General features: G+C 35.5%; 1 protein-coding gene and 1 non-coding gene across 2 annotated transcripts in view; both read right to left on the bottom strand.

Moving 5' to 3' along the window:
• Window positions 1-24828, bottom strand: part of CNTNAP2 (contactin associated protein 2) — a 1422658-nt gene that overhangs the window by 601005 nt on the left and 796825 nt on the right. The gene's annotated exons all lie outside the window — the stretch shown is intronic.
• On the bottom strand, window positions 1513-1619 carry LOC116809787 (U6 spliceosomal RNA). The gene has a single exon (XR_004369972.1). It is a non-coding gene; the product is annotated as a U6 spliceosomal RNA (small nuclear RNA).

The raw sequence follows: 24828 nt of genomic DNA, 5'->3' as shown, positions 1-24828 counted from the left end.
CCTTATTTTATGGATGAAGCTCGGAGAGATTAAGTGTCTTGCTCAAGATCACGCAGCTCCTTAATTATGGAACCAATACTGGAATCTCTCTCCTAACTTCCACGCTGGCGCTAATTTCTATTGTTTCATGCCTCTGTAGATTTGTATACCATCTCCTCATGTTCCCGCATATTGTTATACCCCTATTTTGTTGTATCTACGATGCCAGCAGTTATCATTGTTTCATGTAAAAAAAAAAAAAACCTAAGAAAAATACCACCAAATAAACGGGACTCAGTAAGTTTTAATCACTGGAAAATTTTATGCTTGCTGAAAGAACTCTTTTCAGCTTGATTATAAATTTTTAAATTATTTATTGCATATACACAGAAAATAAAATATAAGCAAACTAAATTGGGTGAGATATTTCTGAAATTTCCTTTCATGTAGAGTCTGACTCTTTGAATCATGTTTTTGACTCAGTTATTAAGCCTAATTACATATAATTCTGTATAATATATATTAAATATATTATGTATAAATATAGAAAATGGATCTATATTATAAAAATATGTAACTATATAATTAAATTTCATAGTTAATATATAATTAAATGTATAATTTAATTAAATGTTTATATATAATTAAATTATAAAATATTTAAAAATATAAAAACATAATATATTGAAATATAATGTTATATATTGCAATATGTAAAAATATAAAAATATAATATATTGAATATTTCATAAATATTCATGAATATAAATATAATTCAATATATTATATTGAAGTATTCAATATAATATATTGAATTATATTTATATTCATGAAATTATATTGAATACTTCAATATATTATATTGAATTATATTTATATTCATGAATATTTATGAAATATTCAATATTCAATATATATTCAATAATATATTGAAATATAATTCAATATAATATACTGAAATATAATTCAATATAATATACTGAAATATAATTAAAATACAAGCAAAGTAAATTGGGTGAGATATTTCTGAAAATTCCTTTAATGTAGAGTTTGACCCTTTGAATCATGTTTTTGACTCAGAGTTATTAAGCCTAATTATATATAATTCTGTATAAATAACATATATTAAATATATTATGTATAAATACAGATAATGGATCTATATTATATAATAAATATATAAACATAATTAAATGACATAGTTAATATATAATTGAATGTATAATTTAATTAAATGTTTATATAATTAAATTATATATTTATTTTAAAATATAAAAATATAATTATATGATTATAAAATTATATAATTATATATATAACAGTTTTAAAATATAAATTTCTATGCCATCAAGAGATAAGATGAGGTAATATTTCCTTAAAAAATGTTAACTTTAGTTTTAATTTTGTGGGTACATTGTAGGTGTATATATTCATGGGGTACATGAGATATTTTGGTGCAGGTATGCAATGTGTAATAATCACATCATGGAAAATTGGGTATCAATCCCCTGAAGCATTTATCCTTTGTGTTACAAAAAATATGGAATCTTTATGAATTTATGTGTCATTCTTGTGCAGGGGCCTTGCTGATCTTCCCTGTATCGTTCCAGTGTTAGCATATGTGCTGCCAAATCAAGCGCAATGTAACATTTAAATCTGTTAAGCAACTAAAATGCTGTGGTGCTAGACTCTTAAGTCATTTGGCAATGATATAGAACTAGACTTCTTTTTATACTTTTGCCTCCTGTATGTTAAACATATATAATACACTGTCTCACCCATCCTCTTTCAAAACAAGTAGTTCCTAGGAATAATAAGAGTAGTCTGTAATTGTCTCTCAGGTTTTCTTGCAAGATGCTGACATGTGTCTTACACGTTGTTCTCCTACATGCAAGCATTGCTTGTGACATCACAACTGCCACCTGGCTGAAGGCAACTATGAGATGTCATAGATTCTAAGATGCATCCCAATTTCAGAAATATTACAATGAAAAAAATCATGTGTTACAAAATTTATTCAGTTTTTAGTTCCGTTCTGTTCATTTCTGTGTCTTCAGTAAGAGTGCATGCATTTTCAAGGATATAATTATTTTTAGTGTCTCAGAATACAGGCGTACTTGGGGATTATTAAAATATGGTTTTTCCTTAAACTGAAACTTGTATCTTGTGTATTCATAATACTATTGTTTTAATGTAATTAATCACTATAATTTATGATTAATTTAATGTCTTTAAGGCATAACATATACAGCTTTAATTCATGTTTGGACCCAACAAACATTTATTGTTCTCATATTACCAGGCATATTTACGTCTCAGGAGATTATTAACTCTCATACTTAATAAGAATTCCTCTAACTTGAAAACTCAAAGATTAAGATTTCTGTGATATCTATGTATAGATAGCAAGGCTATGGTAATGGAATTGGTAAAAGCTTGTTTTGTTTGAGAAAAATAAGGCAGAAAACAAAATTTACTTCTTTGAGAGGATACACTTGCCATCTCTTCTGTTTCTTAGAAAATGGGTTTTCACCATGCTTATTCATAACCAGTACCTGCTTCTTGAACATTTGGCTGAGAAGAAAAAGTAGCGTAGCAGTCAGCAGGAACTTGCTAATACAAGAGAATGCTATATGGAATGAAGTAATGCATACAGAGCATGGCACCTGGCAGATGTGTTTCCATCTGTTGCTCAGACTTTTATCTTATTTCCCCTCCAACCAATTATATGGTCTTTCCATGCTTGGCAAATAGTAGGCAGTCAATGAATGATAAGTTCCTTCTATTTCCTGCTCTTGCTCCAAAGTTAAAGCAGGGCAAATACTTGGGCTGAAATGATTTTCCCTTCTTTACAGCTTGCCTACAGTTTTGAAGAAAGTAGATGAAGTGGACTGAATGTTTATGTGACCCCCACCAAATTAATATACTGAAATCTTAACACTCAAAGTGATGTTAGGAAGTAGGGCCTTTTGGGGGGAAGTAGGTCATGAGATGCAGAGCCTTTACATATGGTATTAGTACCCTTATACAAGAGGCCCCAGAGAGTGCATTTTCCCCTCTGCCATGAAAAGTCACAGCTAGAAAGAGCCTTCTATGAACAGAAAACTCCCCCTCACCAGACACCAGATCCGCCAATACCTTGGCAAGTCTTGGACTTCCCAGCCTCCAGAGCTGTGAGAAATGAATTCCTGTTGTTTATAAGCCACCTAGTTTATGGTTTTTTTTTTAATAGCAACCCGAATGGACTGAGACAGTAGGTACTCCAAGTCACTCACAATCTCAGATTCACATATGTATTGAATGCCCGATGGAAACAAAGTCCATCATAGCATGTTTGGACTAGAATGGGTGCCTGAGACTCTTTGGGCCTAAGGTTGCTATGGAGATCCACTTGTGGAGCAAGGCAGGTCCAGGATTCTGGGAGACCTTCTCGGGGTAAGCAGATGTGAGATTTCTACAGGGACTCCATGGGATTCACCAGAGCCTGTATGTGACACCTGTGACCTCTGCTTTACTGGGGACCACGTGGCCACCCTAGCCGCTCTGTATTCCCCACAAGGATTCAGGCAGATGCCCAGTGGTCACTCTGACCATCACAGGACTCTTCCAATTGTTACTGTGGAAAGGACCTTAGGATATCTGAAAGCTGACCATATGCTCCTCCAATTGTTCTTGTATACACATCATTTAACACTGGAAAGTAGTAAAGTAGGGTGTTCATGATTTGTGTGGGCTTTCCAGCTAGCCAGACAATTTCCAATCCTGGTTCTGTTACCTAGAGTCCTATGACCTTGATCAATTTACTTAACACTTCTGTTTCAGCATTTGTGATATCGGAAAAATGCCTGTCTCACGGGGTTTTTGTAAGGATGGAATGAGATCTGTACATGAAATGCCTGGCACAGAGTAAGCACTAAATATGGAGAGCTATTATGATTATTGACAAACATGACATTTAAGACTTTTAATTCAACATCATTAGCTCATCTGTCTTATTGACACTTAATCAAGACTTTCTAAAGTGTGAGCTCGTATTAATTTCCCAGTAACTCGGTTGTCTACTTGAGTTCATTTTCTTTCACCAAACTGAAACTAACTCCTGTGGCATGATTGATTTTGCCAGAGTGATTCTGCATATTCTAAACAGGATCTTTCCATCTGCTGCTCAACCCCATCTGTTCTTGCCTCCAGCTGATCCAATTTCATATCCAGCTGGTAGAGGGCCACCTGAAAAAAAATCTGCATTATGTTCTGATGTCCTGAAGAAATCTTGAGAAAAATTCAGCATAAAGAGTTCAGTCACTTGGACACACTAAAGGCTCAATAAATTATTTTTGGGGAAATGGGGAACTTGCCATATGGTGCTGTTTTTTTGGTGGTGAAATTAGGTCATATCAAAGTTGTATCAGAAAAAAACAAGGAAAACTCGTGCCTAGCAGAGTGCTATGTGCAGTACAGACTCTTTGTACTCAAGAACTAATTAATATAGTACTATTATTATGTAGGAGGATTGCAAGTCCTTTGAAGGTGATAAATATTCCAAAGACGTATCGTTTCATTTTTAAGGTATTATTATTTTTATATTAAAAGTATGATATTTTAGATGATTAGAGAAACTAGGACATTTAAGACTTTAATTACTCTTTCACAAAATATGTGCTAGACTGCATTCATGTGAGCTGGAGTATCAGTGAACATTTATGAAGAAAGAGATGCTTCTCTGAGTGGTGTAGCATGGTGTAACAGCAACAGCACTGAGCATCACCCCAAAACAATTTGCTGAGCTTATTAGATGCCAGATGTTGTCAGATGCACTTTGCCTTTATTACCTTCATGTATTTTATAAAATAAAGATACAATTTATTGTTTGATGCCCCATGATTTTATGTGGCACTTCCAAAAAAGATGTGCCATTGATTTTAAGAATCATCCCAATTAAAATGTGAAATGTGCCTCTGTCATAGAATGGAAGAATACAATAATCTATGATTCCTTATAACACCTCTATGAGGCTCATTTTACATATGAATGAATTGACACTCAGTGGTATTAAATGAAATGCCCAAGCCTCTTCCAGCTAGAAAACAAGGAAATATTGACTTGGATCCAATTTTGTCTGTTCCCTACAATCAGTATTAACCTTGGGCTTCAATGGCCTGGTTCTGCAGTGACTGTAGTTCCAGAGATAGTAAGTACCAGTGAGCAAAGCTCTAGAATAAATTTGTACCTCTAGTGCTGTACCTGGAAGCACATCTTCATATCTGAAATAAGTGTACTACACTCACCCATTTCTTCCCCCTTTTTTCTAGTTTCTTTCTTCATTCGTTGATGATCTACGTAGAAAATCATGTTTTAAACGAATTCCTTTTCTCTCCTCTGTACCCTAAAGGATCACGTGTTTTGAAAGTAGCGTAGCTCACATCAGAAATCATAAGAATAGGAAGAACGGCTTTCTTTAAGGAAAACTTAAAGGTTTCTCTCCTTTCTTGTAGAATTTCTATTATTATAGAAATAATAGAAATATGCTTTATCTTTGATTAAATAAATGATGGGTTTAATACAAGAAGTCATTGAGTTACTTGCTTTGGCCTGGAAAACAACTGGTCAGAAACCTCCCCAGCAGTCTACCCTCTCATACTTTCTAAATCATCTCCTTCCCATCTTTTTGGGATCTATGAGAATATAGCCAGCATCACAGGAGCTATCTATTTCTTCTTCCTGTGACTCTAAGATCCCCAAGCTTGAAACCCAAAGCTTGGCAAGACAGAAATCCTAAAGGTAAGTAACATATTTCAATCATTTTTACAGATCTCTTTTCTCTTTCCTCTACCAAATACACAGAGGATATCCCTTGACAAGTTTTACAATCTAATTTGTTTAGTAGATCTTGTGGCCCACACTATTTAGAGCAAAATATTCATTTACTCAACAAATTTTTTTGTTATGTGCTATGCTAAGCACTTTACATTTTATGTGCTATGCTAAGCACTTTACATTTACTATGTACAACTTACACAACCACTTGGGTAAGTTTGGTTCCTAGGGATTAACTGGATTGCAAGGCCGTGAAGCCACAGAATACTTGACACCATGCAGAGGGAAGTCAGGTTGACTCAGAGCCCTTACTCCATCTGCTTGGGGCAAACAGAGAAAAGTTTTGGCCTAGGATATTTTTCATCCTATAATACTAATTACAGTGAGTAATTAATAAATTACTAATACTAATTACTAATACTAATTACAGTGAGTAATTAGTAAAGTTATTATAGCAGGGATTTCAGTCCTTAAAATATATCCAGCTTTTATCCTGTGAATGGTGAAACCCCGTCTCTACTAAAAATACAAAAAATTAGCCAGGCGTGGTAGTGGGTGCCTGTAGTCCCAGTTACTCAGGAGGCTGAGGTGGGAGAATGGTGTGAACCCAGGAGGCGGAGCTTGCAGTGAGCTGAGATTGCACCACTGCACTCCAGCCTGGGCGACGGAGCTAGACTCCGTCTCGAAAAAAAAAAAAAAATGTATTCAGCTTTTATGTAAAGGGGGATATCCACTTAGTGATATTCTTTCTTATTTCTTGATGAGACCATAATGATGGTTAAAAGAACCAACTGAATTCATTAAATTTTACTGTAATGGGAAATTCTGTCCACTTTTGTCCTGTGACTATTAGAAATGCATTTTTTACACATATTTTACTTCAAAAAAATTCCAACCTCTTTTTATTTATCCCAGAGTTCTCTATTTGTTGAAGTAGCTTGCTGTTTATATCAGTCAGTGGATTGAGTTTGAAGTCTCTTTGATATCTCTGATAAAATATTAGAAAAAACCTGGGGTATAAATGCCAAATGGCTGTTTTAGAGTCCCCGTTAAATTTGAATTTGTTAAGTCTATGGATCGTATATATAGCATGTGCTATGGCTTTTTACTTTCCATTCTCTGGCCAATATTAAACTATAAATTGAAAGGAAATTCTTGGTCACCATCAAATTGATTGATTGAGGCATAAGCCAATCTTTAAGTCAAACTAATGTCAAATAGGACATAGAATTCTGGGATAGTTCCAATTATAGAATCAGAATTATGGATTCTTAATTCAGAATAAATCATAGGATTATAGTATCACTTATAAATTTTAAGTATTCATTGAACTAGATTTTGTGTTTTCCTTTTGTGTTCCTTTCATTATTTCTATTAAGGAGCTCAGCCAAAATATCCAATTAATTTTTCCCTACCACTGTTAAAACATTTTCTTAGTGTTCTCAGCTTCAGTCTTTCTCTAAACTCATCCTTCACACAACTGGCATATTGCTGTTTATAAAACTCATATTATATCCCAGCTTGTAAACTTCTGATGGCCTTCTATTGCCTGGCTTATAGGAGAATGCCTACAACTCCTTAGCCTGATGTAAATTACTACCCTCAATTGACCCTCAGAGTTCTTGCCCTAACTTTACTACCTACTATCCCTCTACAAAAACCAAGGTACCGAAGTGAGAATGGTCACTTTATGGTTTCATGCAAAAACATTGCCTTTTTTCTTATATTTTACATCCCGCCTTCTATCTTCAACACCCACCCCCCATATCATCTTTTTAAAAAGCCTTTCTTGGCCTCCTCAGTGCAGAGAGATCTCTGTTGCCCACCAACTCTCAGAGCACTTCTCTCTCTCCACCCTTTGTTTAGTGATTGTCATCTCTTCTCTCATTTCTTCTCTATTTCATCTCTTCTCTTGATTTGCGCATATATATATTCTCTTTTTATCTGGATTGTAAACATTTTGTGAAAGATATTATCCCAGTGTTTGCAGACAGTGAGTGCATGGTTTCTATCCTGAACAGAAATGTTATGTCTCTTTAGATGTTTATTTTCAATTTTATTGGAGAATACTATTATCATACATCAGTGTTTTCTTTCTGAGGAACAACAATCCTAGTTTCTCCTCTCAAAGTACACTTTTACAAAAATGAATTACTGCATTCATAGCTTTGTTATAAACTTTCTTCAAGTTCTACCCAACTGTATTAATTGAAGTTGTGAAATAAGGTATTAGATGCAATTATAATATAAAACACATCACTCTGAGTAGAGCAGAAGGGCTTGCCTCAATAAATTGCTGGGTCAATACTCCATTAACAACCAACCTGGTGCTACTAAGAACGCTCACCAGAAGCACTGCTCAGGATATCTAAAAACTGCACAAACCCATAGAGACAAATATGTATGTATTGTTTGCCTCTTTCAATTTTCTTTTAACAGCTCAACATACAAAATTGAAATAAGAATTATTTTTGTTTCAAAGGACGAAAGTAATATAACTATTGAATCCCAACATTTTTAATGCTTTAAAAATTAGGTAAATATTTGATACATAAAATCTTAGACTCTATTTAAGCAGCATTTTACCTTCGGTATAATCTGTAGCAAGTAAATTTACCAGTACCTCAGAATACTGTAAAATTCATTTCCTTTCCATTTCTTGAATCCACTACTTCCTCAATCCACATTAAGCAAAATTTTCTTTTCCCTGTCTGCCTTCCCTATATGGAAAGTGCTGGATGCCACTATGGTATCACGTGACACACTTCTTTTGTTTCTAGTGTCCCCCAGAGCTTTCTCTTTCAGGCACTGTGTGACCACCATTCACTTCTCTTACTTCTTAAATATCGATTTGAGGCTCTGCAATTAAAGAAAAAAAAAAAGGAAGCTGGTAAAAGAGGGTTTTTTTGGGTGATATTGTGTTTTGGGACAATTTTTTCAAGTATTAAGAATCATATCATTTTATGACCAGGGAGGACCAAACTGAAGTCCAGGAAAATGACTGTCCAAGAAGATCCACAGTTACCTTTTTTGATACTCATATTGGCGATACAGACATGCCAAAACTCATTCCTTCTGATGTGAGTTTTAATGTTAGGTACCATTTTCATATGGCCTCAATTGTTTGGTAAGCAGGGCTATTAACTATGGGGAAATTCTGTAGTATTTGGAATTTCCCCCACCTCTCCATACATTCATACGCAACTCTACCATGGACTTGAATGAGGTAGCAAGGCTTACTAGCTTCTCAAGACTTCGTCATCATAGCCAGACTTGACAGTAGAGTTTCTGGGTCCACATCTTACAGATATGTGCCCCATCTTTACTACTAGAAGACAACAAGGAAGGAAGAAATTCTACTCTCCGCGATAGTTTAATCTGAAATGCAAGCTTAAGAATTCCAGAAACTGGAAACGTATTATTTCAGCCTTTCGAATAAAGGAGAGATACACAGTTAAACCTCTGAAGGCTTCACCAAGCCCCTCAAAGTGAATTTCTGCTAAATAGAATCTCGAGACACTAAACACATAATATTGGCGTGCAGAATGTCTGGGTATTGAATAAAAGGTTTGCTGGTTTATATAGATAAGCCATCCCCATACACCTTCTGAATGCCTTGATGTCTGCTAGAAAGACAACACAAACCTTAGTCATGCTAGGGAGACAGTAAAATAGCCTTCTTGTATTGAGTTATTTGCTGCTATATTTATTTTTCTTTTTAAATATAACAGTTGTTGGATTTTACAAATTAATACCAAAATGCCAAAATAAATAAAAGAGAACTTTACTACTTTTGCTTCTATTTTGTGAGAGTACCTGCTATGCCAGTAATTTCTTTGTTTTAAGCCATTCACCTATGGGCATATTCTGTAGCTTCAGTAATTTTTTTTTTTTTTTTTTTTTAGCCCTTGCTTGCAAGTAATTGGTATTGTTTTTTGCAGGTTACTGCTAATGTGTTTAGCTCCGAAAAGAAACCTAACTGTACCTGTCTCATCCTATAGTCCCTAGAAGAAAATAATATGTATAACTTCAGAGCAAATTGCAGTGGTATCCAACTTCTTTAGGCAAAAATTAGGGGTGGGAGCCAAGTTTTTGCAGGGTGCGTGGCTTCATACCTCAAAGGTAGTGATATGTTTTAACCTCCCCATTATTTCAATTCCATGTGCTGATATACGAAGTGTAGTGGTTAGTGGTTAATACTCCTTATGCTAGAGGAGTAAACAACTAAACAACGTAGAAATCTCATTTAAGAACAAGGCCCTAGGGAGTGACAAGAAATAAGTCTACCCCTTAAATCAGCACATTCAACTGGGTCGGTCATTAACAACATTGGCACTAATAGCTTTTAGCAGCCGGGCAGCTGCTGATTACAACTGGGTTTCCGGCAACTGTGGCTGCAGAAGAACTGAAGCCTCCATCACAAAGGCAGAAAACTGGGGGAATGCACACGAATTCAAGGTAGAAGTGAAAAGCAAGTGGAGTGTGTAGACTTGGAAGAAAAGGATTCACAATTTTCCATATAGTTAAACACAACTTTGCATATCAGTCAGTAAAGGGAGTCGAATATATGGTTTGGAAAGCTCTGGATTATTGCGAAGCAAGCTTTATTATCCAGAATCAGCTCAAGAAGGTAGTACCTACTGTAGAAGACAAGGTTTCCTTCAGCTAAAATGATATTTTCTGTACCAACCCTTGTCTCTTGCAGAGTTGACAAATAGCAAATAAGAGTAGAGTAGTAAAAATTATAATAAGAAATTTACATATCATTGTTTTTCTAGGTAAAAAGGCAAAAAGCTCACACCTTAAATGACAGCCATATTTTTGACTGAAAATGTGTCTTAGCAATGTCATATACATCGCAATGATAATCATCAGCATCCAACTTTAAAACATCCACTTGGCATCCTATCAGTGGGGCAGTATGAATGATCAGGGCACAGTTCCCTATGGCAGTATTAATGATGCAGTGGAATCAGTCAAGGACAGTTAACACAGCTGAGATGGGTAAATAGGGTGGATAAAGGAACACGAGATAAACTGTTATTATATATGAACATTTTGACATAATATGGCAGGCTGACAAAATAGACAACACTCCAAAAATATATCTAGAAGTCAGATTAAAAATTTCAGTGGAAACTTGCAATACTTCCAACAGGGTGGGACTTTATATAAAATAGACTTTTTTTTGGATTTGTTCATGGGATTTTGTCACTTAAAAAGTGAGAACATCTTGTTATAAAGAAGCTTTTCATGTAAGAATTTTTGATATGTATTTTCTAAACCAACACACGGATATGCCTGCCTGGATATACACAACATCTCCACATATCTACGGTTATATAGAGCACTTGAAAGAGTCATCTAAATCTTCTTTCTTCATTTCTTTATTTCTCATTCACTTTCATGTGTTGGGAGTGAGGTGGGGAGGTGAGTATAAAATAGAGAGTCCATACACTTTCCATCATATTCTAGTCCATCTTCTGTACCCACGACTCCATAGAAATTGCTCGTCAGACCATAGAAGACTTCCATGAGACTAAATCTAGTAGACAGTTTCTGTCCTCAGTTGGAACATTTGGGGGACACTCCTTCTTTTTTAAACACTATTGTTTCTTGGCTTATGTGATGTAACTTCTGATTTTCTTTCTTTCTCACTGCCAATCCCTTCTTAATCTGTTATTTTTCCCCCAACAAAATGAACGCTTTTTGTTTTTTAATCTTGATCAGATCATTATACTCTTTCAGTAACTTCCAATAACTTTTAGTAGTTTTTCATTTCACGTAAAATAAAACCCAGATTCCTCCTCATTTCCCTAAAGTTCAGCTTGATTTAGTCCCTACCTGTCTCCACAATTTTATTCTGCACCACATTCACCATGCTCTTCCACCTTGCCTTCCTTTCTGTTTCTCCTCAGCCACTTCCTTTTTCAGGGCTTTTTCCTTGGCAGGTTCCTCCCCATCACCCAAATCCTTCACACCTCTGAATCCTTCCTGGCATTCCAATCTCAGTTCCTAAGTTACTACACTGGAAGACCTTCTCCGGGACTTCCATTTCACATTCATCTTGCCTCTTTCTGTCATGTTTATGTTATCCATAGCATTTATCACATTCTGAAAATATCTTTTTTATTTATGATTTATTGTGTTTGCCCTCCACTGGAATGTACACACCATGGGGATGAGGAACATGTCAGTCTTGTTGCCTTCTGTATTACCATTGCTTGATACATAAAAGGCAGTCAATATAATATTTGTCAAGTAAAACAGATATTAAAAATTTCAAGGCCTAAAAAATATCTAATTGGACCTAGAAAATATTATTCCAATGAATTGCCCCCTCAAAGTTTTATCTACTCTGAGAAATAATACATTTCCTATATCACTTACTCTTTTTAAAAATTATTTTTTCATAATTAATAGTCATGTTGTTTAAAAATATAATAAAAATTCCTATCCCTCTTTATACTCCTGTCACAAATCTGCCCAATAACTATATACTGCCACCTGCCACAGGTAACTATGCCTTTAGTATCATTTGTGTTCTTCCAAGGTTTTTAACGCAAAGTCAAGTATACATGAACGATATCAGGGAACCTGCCCTGATATTCACGTAGGTTCTTTTCTATTTTCCTTAAGCATCAGCCAGCTTGAGAAATAAAGGGACAGAGTACAAAAGAGAGAAATTTTAAAGCTGGGCATCCGGGGGAGATATCACATGTTGGTAGGATCCGTGATGCCCCACAAGCCACAAAAACCAGCAAGTTTTTATTAAGGATTTTCAAAAGGGGAGGGAGTGTGCGAATAGATGTGGGTCACAGACATCAAGTACTTTACAAGGTAATAGAATATCACAAGGCAAGTGGAGGCAGGGCGAGATCAAAGGACCACAGGACCGAGGTGAAATTAAAATTGCTAATGAAGTTTTGGGCACCATTGTCATTGATAACATCTTATCAGGAGACAGGGTTTTGAGAGCAACCGGTCTGACCCAAATTATTAGGTGGGAATTTCCTCTTCCTAATAAGCCTGGGAGTGCTATGGGAGACTGGGGTCTATTTTGCCCCTGCAGTAGCGACCATAAGAGACAGGCACACCTTGGGGGGCCGTTTATAGGCCTATACCTCCAGGCGCATATTCTCTTTCCCAGGGATGTTCCTTGCTGGGAAAAAGAATTCAGCGATATTTCTCCCATTTGCTTTTGAAAGAAGAGAAATATGGCTGTGTTCTGCCTGGCTCACTGGTGGTCAGAATTTAAGGTTATCTCTCTTATTCCCTGAACAATTGCTGTTATCTTGTTCTTTTTTCAAGGTGCCCAGATTTCATATTGTTCAAACACACATGCTGTACAATTTATGCAGTTAATGCAATTATTACAGGGTCCTGAGGTGACATACATCCTCCTCAGCTGAGAGGATTAAGAGATTAAAGACAGGCATAGGAAATCACAAGGGTATTGATTTCAAGTGTCCATGAAATCTTCACAATTTATGTTTAGAGACTGCAGTGAAGACGGGCATAAGAAATTGTAAAAGTATTAATTTGGGGAACTAATAAATGTCCATGAAATCTTCACAATCCACGTTCTTCTGCCATGGCTTCAGCCAGTCCCTCCGTTTGGGGTCCCTGACTTCCCACAACAGAACATATGTTATTTTCTCTCTCTTTTTTCAGACAAAAGCTAGACCTATTAATCTGTACATTTTTTCCATTCAACACTCTGTTTTAAAGATACTTCCACATTACTACCTAAAGAGCTTACCATAAAACTCAGAAATGAAGGTACTGCAACACTGCCATAAAAATTGACAGATAAATCAATGGGACAGAAGAGAAAATCTAGAAATAACCCACAGCTATATAGTCAATTCATTTTTAACAAAGGTTCCTAGGGAATTCAAAAAGGAAAGTCATTTTAAGTTTTTTTTCACAAATGTTTCTGAAATGACTGAGTAATCTAATATGAATAAATTGATCCTTGCCTCACACCATATAGACAAATTAATTTGAAATTGATCACTAACAAATCTAAAAGCTAAAATTACAAAACTTTTGGAAGAAAACATAGGAGAATATTTTTTATGAACTTGGGGAGGCAAAGCTTTTTTAGATAATACAGAGAAAGTGCTAACCACAAAGAAAAATATTTAAATTGAACTTAATCAAAATTAAAGACTTCTCCTCTTTAGCATATTACCACTAAGAAAATAAATAGGCAGATCATAAAATCATAGACCGGCAGAAAATGTATCATTGAAATATATATCTCAAAGGACTTAGATTCAGAATAAAGTATTTATATAACTCAATAATAAAGCAGCAACTAAAAAACAGACACATCAAACAGACATTAAACAACAAATTGAACAGATATTAAACAACAAAAGACATGCAATAACAAATAAGCAAATAAAACAGTATCCAGAATCATTAATCATCAGGGAAATACAAATTAAAACCACAATGACAGATCGCTGTACACCCACTGGAATGGACCAAATTAAAATTAAAACTCTGACTGCTGCACCAAATGTTGGTAAGGGAAAAGCAACTAGAACTATATTATTTTGCTGGTGGATATGTAAATTGGTATAACTTCTTCGGAAAATTATCAGATTCTTATAAATTTAAAACATATACCTACCTTATGACCTAGCAATTCCACTCCTGGGGAGAATTTTTTAAAAAATAGGTCTATAAAAAGATTTATGCAAAAATGTTATAGCAGCTTTATTCACAATATTTCAAAGCTAGAAACATCCCAAATAGCCACAAACTGAAAAATAGGTGAATAAACTGAGGTATGTTATTTAATGAAATACCATTCAACAACATGGACTAAACTCTAAAATATTTTTCTGATGCAAAAAGTCAGACCTCGAAGAGTATATTCTGTATTACTCTATTTCTGTAAAATTCCAGAACAGGTGAAATGAATCTGTTGATGAAAATCAGATCTACATTCTCCTTTGAACTGAAAGGCACTGATGACCTAGGAACTGGCATGACAGAATTTTCTAGGTTGATGAAGATGTTCTATTATCTTGATGGGTGTATGCATTTGTCAAAATTTACCAAACTGTGTGCTCAGTCTGCATTTCATGATGTAAACATTACATTTCAATAAAAACACTATAATTAAAATACAGTATCTTAAGGTATAAAATAATAATATAAGTAACATTTAAATAAAAGGAAATGAATTTTTAAATGAGGATCAAGATCTGGAATACAGAATTCATTATTTAGATGGGACTGGAGAAAGGAAGATAAATGTATCTATAATGGGCACTGACTGGTAGACCTTTTCAGCAATGTTGTTGAAAAGCTGAAGTGAAAAAGGCACCATCAGGAAGGTAGACAAAGCTAAAGACCTGCATTTCCCTTCCTACCTTTTTTCTAGTGCTGGTACAGCTTACAGGAAAACTTCAAGAGCTAGAACCATCTATCTGAGACAATTTTTTTCCCATTATACCACTAATGAGGTTTATGCCTTTCCTTGCTTTCTCATCTCTATGATTAAAATTCTATGGTGACCTTTAAGTTGAATTACTCTTTGTTTTATCCAGAAACTGAATTAACCAGAGCTTTGTCCCAAGCTTAAATTACCTGTAAACCAAATTGCTCTGTAGAACAGAGTGAGAAATGCAGAAAGAAACATCAAGAAACTGGATTCAATGTCTCTAGAATGCTACAAAAATAGAAGTTCTGCTTGACTTAACATTTATGGAATTTACCTTGAAGGATATTATTTTACTATCAAGCTACCTTCTCTTACTTCCTTGTCTCTGAAGTAAGAATTATAACAATAAATGAAATGCAGAGTCTCCTAAGAAAATGAGATTTGCTCTAATTTAGGCTTTAAGCCATCTTGTTAACTGCTTTTTATTTTTTAAGGCTGCAAAATAAAACTTAATAAAGAAAAGGATTATAATTAACCACTGGGAAAAGTGCACACAAACTTAGAATTAGCATTGTTAAATTTTTGAGGGAAAAAAGGAAGGGATTAAGATAGAATTGCATTTTTAAAAATAGAGATAGGGGAAACATCTCTCATTGACAGTGGCTCCACCTATTTCCAAATAATTCTGCTGTCTGCATCTCCCAACAGACCACGTGCTTCCTTTTAGGACACCCATGGGAGGTCTAGCAATTGTGAGTGCACGGGGCATCCATCACTTGGCATTCATTACGTCAGTCTTCTAAGACTGCTGGCTGCACTTCTCTCTAAGGGAAAGCAAATGTGATCAATTATTGCTCCTGCTCCCTTGTTAGTACACTATTAGCTTCTGCAAATTATGGAGTAGGGTAGAATTTCATATAAATTGTATTAGCAGAACTAATATGTTCTTGATTGAAGACTGTCTATTAATGGGAATTTCAAAGAGAAAGGTACTTTATCAATGAACATAGGCCTGAGATACAGAGCCTCAAAGAAATTAGACCACCATGATAAGAAACCAAGCAATTTAAGAGGACAATACTTGATGAAATAAGCATGCCTACTCATACCATCACAGAGCAACCACACAATAATATTATATCTCTTTGTGGAAAATGGTTTTAAGATATACAGTTATGTGGGAATAACTGATTTTTTAAAAAAATAATGAAAAATTCTATAACTACCAATTGTATACAGAAAAGATGATATAATGAATCTCCATAAATTCATCATTTAGCTTCAATAATTAGATTCATTAATTTTCCAGCAAAAATAAGCCACATCTGCTTAATTTTTTTCTTTGCTGCTCTTTTTTTTTTTTTTGAGATGGAGTCTTGCTTTGTCACCCGGGCTGGAGTGCAGTGGCGCGATCTCAGCTCACTGCAAGCTCTGCCTCATGGGTTCACACCATTCTCCTGCCTCAGCCTCCCCGGTAGGTGGGACTACAGGCACCCGCCACCACGCCTGGCTAATTTTTTTGTGTTTTTAGTAGAGATGGGGTTTCACCATGTTAGCCAGGATGGTCTCGATCTCCTGACCTCGTGATCTGCCCACCTCGGCCTCCCAAAGTGCTGGGATTACAGGCGTGAGCCACTGTGCCCGGCCTTCTTTCCTATTTTTGAAAATTTTTTCCATAGGTTATTGGAGTACAGGTGGCATTTAATTACATGAATAAGTTCTTTAGTGGTGATTTGTGAGATCCTGGTGCACCCATCAACTGAGCAATATACACTGCACCATATATGTTGTCTTTGCTAAAAATTTTTAGAACAAATCCCAGCAACGTGTAACATCATACTTAAAATACTTCAGTATCCATCTCTAAAAGCACAAACATTTTCTCACAAAATAACAGTGATATTATCTCACCTACATATTAACAATAATGTCTTGGAATCATGTCTAGTGCATACTAAAATTTTTCTAACGGTTTCAAAAATGTCTTTTTCTTAGTTGATATGCTCGAATTAAGATTCAAATACTGTACTTGGTAAATCTCCCAAGTCATTTTTCTTTCTTTCTTTTTTAAATTTACAGCTGTGCTCCTCCTTCTTCCCCCCTCCTTTTTTCCCGTGCCATTAACTTTTGGCGGAAACTGTGTCAGTAGTCCTATAAAATGTCCTTCATTCTGGATTTCTCTGTTTGTTTCATTGTGGTGTCATTTAACTGCTTCCTCCCCTCTCTATTTCCTGGTGGCTGGAAGTAAGTGATAAAGGCTCAATTCGATTTAGGTTCAACTTTTGACAGAAATGCTTCATAGATGGTGCAGTCTGCTTTATGTTACATTATCTTAAGAGAAAAAATAAGTTCTAGGGTTCCAAATTCTAGTTATAACGAAAACCTAGTCCCTCTATTGTCTAGTTCTTTTTCAATATTTTATCCAATGGATTTAATCACTGATGAACATTGCTTTGATCAGTTATTTTATTAACATCGCAAAATAGTGAGTTTTATTCTTACACATTAATGAATTGCAATATTTCCATAAAAAAGGCTATTCATCATCAAGCAATTATTTTGATTACTGAAAAATACAACTCCTTTTAAAGTCAGAATAAATATTTAGTTTTTCCCCCTTTAATTATCAATTTTCAGAGCTAGTAGTTGGTGCCTTAATAATTTCCAGGGAATTTTCGAAAAAGAGTTCCCAAGCAGAAACCGAACTGTAGGCTAACCATCTCCATTATTTTTAAAATTCTAGCTCAAGACCCAGGTTTCCAGACTAATTCCAACCTCAAATCCTCTTTTTTACCCTACATTTCCATAAGATTAATGTGTTCTGTCATTTTTTCATATCAGAGTACATGAAAAAATTAATAATTAAAAAATCAATTCCAAACAGCAATCTCAGACCTTCCCATACATACCCTTCTTTCCTGCCTTTCTGTTCACCTTGGTAACATTCTTTCTCCATCCCCCATCCTCAGAATGGTCCCCTCTCCCAAGCCCTTCAGCTCAGTAACACCTGTGTACTGGAGCCTCTCCAAGGCAGGGCTCCTGGTGATCCACAGAAACCTTGAGATGCTAAACACACTCTCTACTCTAAAGAAAATGGAGAGGATGAACTTCTCCTGTGTGGATGGGAAATTCCTTTAAGGTAATATAGGAAACTACTGCTTATGCTGATGCTTGAGACAATGTTAGTGAAACAGATCGTTGCATTTTTACACAACATCACTTTAACTCTTTTACTGTATATTAAGCAATAGTCACAACACCACTTATTAACACAGCAGCCAGAGTCTGAGAATATGTAAACACAAGGAAATGATATCTGGGGTGTATCTTTGGAAATAAGATTAAGAACTGCTGAAAGCGAGTACTGGTGAACTGTGAGGCCACTGGGCATCACTTGATTCTGTGACACAGGCAGCCCGCGGAGCCCTGGTGGTCATCTTTTATACAAGTGCTTTTGTGCATACAAGCTATTCACGGACTGAACTCTTGAAGAACAACTCAAAGTATGTTACATTTGTGATAAGCAGCACAATGGCCCTTTAAAAATGTCCACACCTGGATCCCCGGAACATGTGAATATGTTGTATTCCACGGTGGCAAAATGGACTTTGCACATGTAATTGTGGTTACGGACCTTAAAATAGCGAGAGGATTGTCTGGGTGGGACATATTGAATCATATGAACCCTTAAAAGTAGAGAGTGTTCTCTGGCTGGAAGCAGAAGAAGGATGTGGAAGAAGAGAAAGTCAAAGAGATTCCAAGCTTGAGAAGGATTCCACGTTTGCTGGCTCTGATACGTCGGGGCCCACATGCAAGAATTAGAGGCTGGTTCCCTGTTGACAGCCAGCAAGGAAAGAGGAATTTCAGTACCATGGTCACATGGAACTGGATTCTGCCAATAAACTGAATGAGACTGGAAGCAGATTCTTTCCACAGCCCGGCTGATCATCATCTTGACATCATCTTCCTAACACCCAGAACAGAGAAACCAGCAGAATCAACTCAGACTTACGACCTATAGAACTGTGTGAGATAATAAGTTTGGGTTAAGTCACTAAGCTTGTGCTAATTTATTATGGAAAATAGGAAAGCAAATTAATATTGCTATTGTGTCTACACTAGCACTTCATAAAAGGGCATCATACTCTCTAATTAATGGATTGCCAATTGTTTCCCGACTGCAGATTATCTGAGTTATCACAGTGTATATGAGGAACCACTCTCTCCCTCCAACCCCTGATGCTCTCCTTTCTAACCTTGTCCCTAAAACTTAGGACTACTATTTCAGCTACATTATTTTGTTCATTATTTTCCCAGCTACATTATTATTACTAGGTATATTATTAACAAAAATGTTCTAATTATTTTGCTTTGCTGTTACCCCAGGAACCCAATAATTGTTTATGATTATTTATAGGATGAATATATATATAATCATGTCATCATTTATAGGATGAATATAGATCATTTATAGGACGAACATATATATTCAAATTTGAAACACTGACTTAGCAGTGTTCTTCTGGAATACCTCTTGTTTGAAAGTTAGGAACTACATGCATTTTACATGGTGATGAGTTTCCCGATGTCATGTAAAAGTGCTATACTGAAAGTAATAAAAGTTTAATATGTAAGACTAATTGGATTCACAATCAATAGGTTACATAAAATGAAGATTTTAAAGGGCAAGGCAAATACTTTCTTTAATTGAATAATGTGCCTCTCAAGCTGTTTTCCACAGAGAGAGTAATCAGGAATGACTATTATTAAACCAAGCTAATTTCATCTTCTGTGGAAAAAAAAAAAAGAAGAACATTGAAGGAATAATGCCAAATGAAGCTACACCATTTTGGTGGAGACAAATGCATAACAAGGTTCAGTCTTACCGGCAAAAAAGACCAGAAAAGACACCAAAATAATTTCATAAATGATGAAAATCATGTAACAAAAGCTTTCTAGATGATGGGTTAATGGGATGTTACTAATGTAAATTTTATGCCTTGTTTAGCTTTTTCTTCTGGTGGAATTTTCCAGTGCGACACCCATATTTAATATCAAAGTTCCTGGGAAAATAAAAGAACTAGAATGGTATTTCACCTGCAAATTCCTTGGAAGATTTGGGGGGACTGAAATAACAAAGTCACATTAGGAAAAAGTAATTAACTTAAATCCCTTTTGGGAAAGGCAAAAAGAAAAGTGAATCAGAAATAAAAAATATCTTACCGAGAACATTTAAAAAGTGCCAAACAGTAAATGTTAGCTATTGTTCCTGAATACTTTGTCCTTTGAGCTTGTTGGCTTTTTAGTCACAAGGCACTGCACCATCATATTGCCCAAACAATTTACATCACAAAGGAACTATAATATTCTTTTAAAACGAAGAGAGGGTACAATAATAAGAACCATTATCGTACCAGATTCCTTCAATCTCAACAGAATGGCCAAATGCTAGCTGGGAAAATTACTTCAGACTTCTTAACTGCTGTAATTGAAGTGAGATTTTCCTCCGTGCGTGCATGTGCAGAATATAAATATTTTAATTTCATCTGTTCAATGACTAATATCACAGGACTGCTATTTTACAGAACTAACATTGGAAAATTAAAGGGTGAGCTTGGGAGTGGACCATATATTTCTAGAGAGACTTTTTTTGCTAAGAGGTTCAGTGAGCATGTGTTCATTTCCTCCTTTTTCTTTCTCCGAGAACAGTAGGAGTGATCTGTGTTTCTGCCCAGAAGGTAACCCTGTTGGATGCTATCAACACAACTGTGAGACTATTAATGATTACATTTAAAAATCTATCTACCTTCTGCTTCAATTAGTTTGCTCTCCACTACATAAATACACATGAAGGTTTGGAGACATATGACTATCTTTTTCATCTACAAAGGCTTTCGTCTTCTCCAAGATTCTAGGCATAAACCATCCCATTGACTTGCCAAGGGACTGCATCAACTTCCTGGTAAAAATGTGATGTTTTGGACTTCTCCTGGTGGGACTAGTACTCCATAAAGGTAGTTTTCGGTAAAGTTATTTTGTTAGCATGAAATTTCAAACTAATCTTTCCCGGTGCATTTTGACATAGTATAAGCTATGAGTCCATTTCCCATCTGAACTTGCTTTCTTTTTTTCTTTCAAATAGTGAAATGATTTGAAACTATTTTCAAATAGTGAAACAATTTTTTAGCATCAACCAAGGATCAAACGTTCCCTCAGATTCTGGTTTAATTAAATTCTCCTTGCTCCATAGAAGCCAGGTGACTATAAGTAATTTAATTTATTGTCTTATATTCTGATGTCTTTAATATATACTACATGTATATTCCTTGACACAGATCTCTTAATGGGTATGTGTGTATTATTAATATATGTTAGTCGACACCAGCAGAGCACCTTGATCCATCATGTGCTCATTTGCTTTGTGAGAAGGGGACCAAACTTATATGTGAAATCTCTTCCATTACCCATAGCCAGCTGAAATTCTCCTATGAAACAAGCATTTTTTAAAAAGAAGTATATTGTCCTAACAATCACTTATCCTTTAGTGCTAAAAACTCTCTCTGAGGAGCCCCTCTCTGAAAACCAGTGAGAGCAGAGAGAGGACCTGAGGCCTTGTGGCTGGGATGGCGCCAGGGTGGCAGGATATTGAACGGATAGGGTCGGGAGGGGGCAGCTGAAAGTAGAATGAGTGGACACGTTGTAATTGTCTAGGAATGGGCAGGTCCTGTACTGACTTTTTTTTTTTTTTTTTTTACTTTTTAAATTATTACAGTTTTTTTTCCTACTTATATAAGAACTCTGCACTTTAAACATCACCGGCTAACCTGTGCTTCTTCCTAACAGAATAGATGAATGCCTCTATCAAGGTAAATGATCTTTGAAGAGTTAGATGTTATTTTAACAAACCAAATAGTACATATTTTTGCAAAAATAAACTTCCTTAAAGTAAAACATCAACAACAAAAAAGTCTAATGTGAGAAAAGAAAGACTAAGTTACAAAGTTTACTCCCGAACACCGGCCTCCTTCCTCTTCCTGGAACATCTCAGACACAGACTTGCCTTGAGCCTCTGGACTGGCCGCTCTCCCTATCTGAATGTTCTTCCCCCAAATAGTCACATGGTAAATCCCTGCACCTCTTCCAACTCTCTCATAAATGTCACCTCCTTCCTGAGGCCAATTCCCACAACTCTATTTAAAGTTATAAGCCATCCTCACAACTCCAGGCTCCTTCACCCCCTAACATTGCTATTATTTCATTTTTTTTTCCTTCTAATCTACTCTATCCTTTGTTTACTGACATAGTACCTACATAATGTTCTTGTATTTAGTATTTATCAGCCTCTCTTTCCCCATTAGAACGCAGGCCCCACATGGAGATTCTTCTACTTATTTGCTCATGGAGAATATGGTCTTCACTCAACAAGTATTTGTTGAATGAATGAGAAAAAGAATCAATAATTTTTGTTACATTGAGGATATCAAAAAGCATACAAATATAATCTGAATTATTTGGGTCAAGATTGCAAGTAAAATGTATGGGGATCATTGAATAATTAGGCTAAATGGATCTGTCAAAGGATGGATACAGTGTTTTCAACCTCCTCTTTCCCAAAGGGTTTAAGCATATTTGATAATCATATATTTATTTACTATAAAATACAGTAATGACTATTTAAAAATTTTCAATTTAGCACTTCCTCCCTAGGCGACACTGCGCTTCTAGGGAGTCTTCATGAGCCAAACATCAGTAATATTATATTTTCAAGAACTGCTGAGTTGGGAGGCAATTTGAAACTCTGGATCTGAAAGCCATGATTTGGTGACACTGTGAAACTGCTCTTCTTTAAAAATACTGTAGCCGGCTGGGCACGGTGGCTCATGCCTGTAATCCTAGCACTTTGCGAGGCCTAGATGGGTAGATTGCCTGAGCTCAGGAGTTCGAGACCAGCCTGGGCAACATGGTGAAACTCCGTGTCTCCACTAAAAATACAAAAAATCAGCCGAGCATGGTGGCATGTGCCTATAGTCCCAGTTACTCGGGAGGCTGAGGCAGGAGAATTGCTTGAACCCGGGAGGTGGAGGTTGCAGTGAGCTGAGATTGTGCCACTTCACTCCAGCCTGGGTGACAGAATAAGACTCTGTCTTAAAAACAAACAAATGAACAAACAAACACAACCCCCAAAGCTATAGTCCACATTTTATTGAAAACTGGAGAACAAGACTAACTCAGGTTACATGCCTACTTCCTTGGAACTTTATCAATCAATTCTGAACATGTACACTGTAACTGAGTGCCTCTCTTGAACAGGATTCCCAGCCTAGTCTGACTCTTTTATTCTGCCTTTATGTAGCTCCCATACCACAGAAAGAGAAAGGAGGAACCCCGGTTCTTGCTTTTCATTGGTAGAGTAGAACTTCAGTCATTCTTTGTTAGAGATTACTTTAGACAGAGTATTCAACCAGTCGTGTTGTTGTTTCCAAATAAATTAAAAACAAATTGAGTATTTTAACTTTATAAGAAGATAAAACTGCATTTGAAATCATAACAATCAAAATAACATTTGTAACAACTTTTGATTTCAGTGATCTCTTTCATTCACTTATTCTAATGTGAAAAGATTGCTTTTTTAGAAAGCCAACAAAATAAAAATTAATATTAAACTTTCTACCTGTATTGAATCAGCAAGTATCCATTAAATTCTGGAATATGAAAGAGGTTGACTGAGACCTATTCTGACTAAAAAAATATTTCCATGGCAGGAAAGAACCTACTGATTATATGGCAAGCTCTTTGACATATTATCTATTAATAATTTTGTCCTCAACATGAACCCTGTGAGGTACATGTTATTCATGTTAGTACAGCTGTTTTCTTTTTTAGTACAGAAAAGTGAAGATAAGGGAGAAAGTAGGTTTCTTAAGATCACAGAGAATGTAAATCCAAGTCTACTTTGCCTGTCCAGCGCTCTGAGTCCTATGATCTTCCAAAATAATATGCTTCTGGTGTGCTAAAAAATAAAATTATATTATTGATATATATCTATATATATGATATATATATCAATTATATAGTTGAAGGTTTTTAAAAATTAAAACTAAATAATATCTATTTAAGAAGAATTAAATAATTAGATTTAGCAGTAGTTGGCATTTGCCATACAAAGTACTCACAAGAAAATATTTCCAACATCCACATTTACTGTTTTTAAGCATACATTGAATAAAAGCATAGAGCTGCTTGAGATGAGTCATCTGTTCAGTCACATTTACAAATGTCTACCCAAAACAAAGCTGGCAGTTTCCAGTAAAACTCAATATGAGTTGAAGCCAAGACCTTGACTCAAAAATCAAATGTGACTGAATCAGAACCTCTCCAGCCTTCCTCAGCACCTCACATGGGAATGAAGAAGAGATTCGACATTCTAACATACGTTTCAAGTAACTGAGAACAAATAGGTTCTGTCTCTGCAGTGTAGATTTTCTCATTAGCAAACCATATTGTGTCTCATTCTCTATACAAATTGTAGCATAACATACCAGAATACAATATGGAGCAAAAATAAATTTGCTAGTTGTGGAGCCAATAACTGATAAGAGAAACTGCAGCTGAAGACAAAAAAGAAAAATAAT

Source organism: Hylobates moloch, unplaced genomic scaffold, assembly GCF_009828535.3.
Source record: "Hylobates moloch isolate HMO894 unplaced genomic scaffold, HMol_V3 SCAFFOLD_1, whole genome shotgun sequence".
NCBI lineage: Eukaryota > Metazoa > Chordata > Mammalia > Primates > Hylobatidae > Hylobates > Hylobates moloch.
Note: the sequence above shows the minus strand (reverse complement) of the source record. Positions and strands in the feature narration are given on the sequence as shown.